We start from the raw sequence: 4,029 nt of genomic DNA on the forward strand, positions 1-4,029 counted from the left end.
AAATAACTGCATCTTTACTCAACAGGTACAAACGTTTTTCCTGTCATTATTTCCTACACATTATAGTACAAGTACTATTTAGATAACCTTTATATTGTATTAGGAAATACAAGTAATCTAAAGGTAAGTATACAGGAGGGCCTGGTGCAGTGGCTCAAGCCTGTAATCCCAGCACTTTCAGAAGCCGAGGCAGGCAGATTGCTTGAACGCAGGAGTCCAAGACCAGCCCGGCCAATATGGTGAAACTCCATGTCTACTAATAATACACAGATTAGCTAAGCATGGTGGCGCATGCCTGTAGTCCCAGCTGTTGGGGAGGCTGAGGTGGGAGAATTGCTTGAGCCCTGGAAGTCAAGGCTGCAGTAAGTTGTGATCACGCCACTGCACTCCAGCCTGGGTGACAGACAGAGACGCTGTCTCAAACATAAATAAATAAATAAATACAACAAATGTATAAAGGTGGATGTGTGTAGATTATATGCAAATACTACACCATTCTATATCAGGGACTTGAGCTTTCTCGGCTTTCCATACCCATAGTGACAGGTGGGGATGTAACTCTACATCACCTTTCAACGGTCAGATAGCATTCTACTGTAAAAATGCGCCATAAATAACTAAACTGTCCCTTGCTTAACAAGAGATTTCTATATGCTCTTTATAAACAAGGCTTCTATGAGCATCTTTGCACATATAGTTGTTTCATTAGGTCTTATATTCAGAAATAAAATTGCTAGGTCAACAATACATGTTTAAGGCTTTTGATACATATTGTCAAATCGTCCTTCAGAAATGAAGCAATCAATGCTTCTGACAGGAGTCTAGTAGAAAACTTAGTTCCCCAACACCCCCATCATTACTAACTTGATGAATATAGTTCATTTTAATTAAAATTTAAAATCGAATACATTAACATTTTAAGTATAATCTTTTGATTTTTAAAAGGTTGTATGTAGGTGATCACAAAATAGGGAGAATGAAACACCCGCTCTAAGCACTGAGCACACCAAGTGTAATGAAGGACTTGAAGAAAAGCTCTTTTGGATTTCATGCCAGGTAGGAACTGAAAAGCTCTAAGGATTAGGCCCAGCAAGGATGAATAAAAGCAGGAGAAGGGAACTCTAGTCATGTTATCAGCCTTGGGCCCGCTTCACAACGACTTGTGAGACTAGGTCAAGCTTTGGTAAACCCTCGAATGAACTGTCTGGAGATGCCTGGGGAAGGAGAATGAAACTGAGAGGATAAGGAGCCCTGGACAGAAACCCCATAGGAAATTACTACAGGAGAGTAATTAAAATGCCATGACAACCATTTGGAGTTAAAAGAGCAGTGCATGGGAGTCTAAGGCTCTGTCCTTTTCCCTAGCCATTGCCTTCCTGTCTCCTTCACAGACCTCAACCATGGAGATCCATGAAGGACAGTCTCACTGCTATTTTTTGATTATTTAAAAGAGGTTATTATATTATACAGGCTTCTTTACCTTGCGTAGCACATGATGCATCTCAGGTGAACATGTTCGGATAGTCTCCAGGGAAGTTGGAGACACAAAAATTGTCTGCCCCTTCTGAGATAGGATTGCCAAGGAGATGGCTAATAAGGGTGCACGACAGGGTGCCTTCGCCAGCACTCCCAAGGACGTAAATAAAGGACTTAAATGAGCACCTGCTATATCCATACAGGCAGTTTGGAGTGTGCAGAGGGAGCGTGATAGGGTGGGGCCTCCCACGAGTCTTATACCAGCCTCCATCCTAGACAGAAAAACCTAACTTCCCTCTGGAGACCTCAACTGCCCATCCAACTGATAAAGCAACAGCAACAAAGAGACAAGTGTGGCTAATCAGAGATTTGCAGGTGGGAAATGCAGAGGAACTCTGGTCCGGAGTAAAAATAGCTTCTCTTATGTATTCAGATTCTTCATCATCTCTATCCACCAAGGACACCAGTAGTGGGCATGGCGGCTCATGCCTGCAATCCCAGTGCTTTGGGAGGCCAAGGCAGAAGGATCATGAGCCTAGGATTTTGAAAGCAGCCTGGGCAACATAGTGAGACCCCATTTCTACAGAAGAAAAAGAAATGAGGAGAGAGAGAGAAAGAGAAGGAAGGAAGGAAGGAAGGAAGGAAGGAAGGAAGGAAGGAAGGAAGGAAGGAAGGAAGGAGAGAAAGGGGAAGGAAGAAAGAAAGAAAGAAAAAGAAAGGAGAAAAGAAAGAAAAGATAGCAAAGTGCACTGGCATGCACTAGTGGTCCCAGCTACCCAGGAAGCTGAGGTGGGAAGGTAGCTTGAACTGAGGAGTTTGAGGCTGCAGTGAGCTATGATTGCGGCACCTTACTCTAGCCTGAGACCAGGTCTCTCTCTGTCTCTCTCTCTCTCTCTCACACACACACACACACACAATTTATGGGCACGATTGCTTTTCTCTTTCTCATGGAAACAGTCCTGTTAAGGCGGCAAGCTATGACTGTTTTTGAATTCCTGTGACATTTTTAACGTTCTTATTAAATCAAAAGAGGTACCTGACTATTGAACTTTCCTCAAATACAGAATGATTCCATGAACAATAGCTCATTGGCTCTGCCCTAGGAGGAGTAATATGGGGTCCTGGGGACCTTAAACAGTCTGTGGTTACACATTAGACTCTCTACCTGCCCTTCAGAAGAAGGCGGAGCTCAGAACTGATTTGAACCTCTGGGAAAAAAAACAAGAAATCCCCTAGTAGATGACTTGAATAACTCCAGCAGAAGGCTGAAGCTAATGGAAATAAAATCTAAGTGTTTAATACTTTTTTGGGTAGAGGATAAAAGGATAATGGAAAGCTTTGGCTAGCCTCATAATGAACGCCTTGTTAGTTTTCAAAGAATCGATATTTAGCTTAGCTGAAAGATTTGGGCCATCATTAATTTTGACCAAATGTATCTAGCTACAGCACTTCTTTAAAAACCAAGCTTGTGATAGTTGAATTAAAATACAAATATTACTTTTTCTGTCCACAAATAATGTCACAAAACAATGTTCTTACTCATGATATATACATCAGAAGAAATTTACCATGTGTAATGATTCTCCATTCTTAAGTTAGAAAGTACCCACCTTTTAGGAATTTCAACGGGTGCTGTAGCTTTTTCTACTGTGAATTTGATATTCTGGTATAATCTGCCATCACTAGAATCACTTCCCTTAGGTCATCTTAGAGAAGTGGCTGGAACGTCTAGAATGAAGATGCTGATTTGATCTGTTCATGCATAAATAAGCTTACATGTGGCTCAGCCCCAACAGAAAATTACATTAATGTGGAAATATTCGATTAAATGAGATTACTGGTTCCTGAACAATTCTCCTGATGGGCATAGAATTTCTTTTGTTTGTTCCAATATGTGTTTTAAAGCAAACTCTAACCTTCTTAATTTTGCTTTGATCTAACATCCATTGTAAACTGCAGCCTTGACCGGATGAATTTTGTTCTGAGAATGCAGTTTCTATTATCAGTGCTGATGTAAAGAGGACTTCAGAGGGAAATACAAGGAGCAATAGAGGAAGCAACAGAATGACTGCAGGGGTTGAAATTATTTCACTAGGAAACTTTTAATCATATTTCCTTAGAAGAAAAAAATACCTAAAAGATCACCTAATCCAACTTCTTATTGTATTATTGTAGAATGCTGAGCCATAAATGGCTTAACTAAGGACATAAATGGCTTAACCAAGATTAGATGCAGGTCGAAAGCTAGAATATGCATCAGCTGAGTTTAATTTAATGTTCTCTCTACCTTGATGTCTCTGTTCATCTAGCCATCCATTCATCCTTCCACCCACTCACCCACCCATCAATTGATCTCTATACCAATATCTATGTAATCATGACTCTCTCTGTGTGTGTCTGTGTGTGTGTAGTATTTTGGGAGACAATTTTCTGAAGTATCTTGTTCTCAGAAAGTATTTAAATTTGAAAGAAAGTCTAGAACAATTTCCTCCAAACTATGTGACCTTGATTCTTGAAGGAAATTCAGAATTTGAAATAATATAAACATGGCTT

Source organism: Cebus imitator, unplaced genomic scaffold, assembly GCF_001604975.1.
Source record: "Cebus imitator isolate Cc_AM_T3 unplaced genomic scaffold, Cebus_imitator-1.0 Scaffold73, whole genome shotgun sequence".
Classification (NCBI taxonomy): Eukaryota; Metazoa; Chordata; class Mammalia; order Primates; family Cebidae; genus Cebus; species Cebus imitator.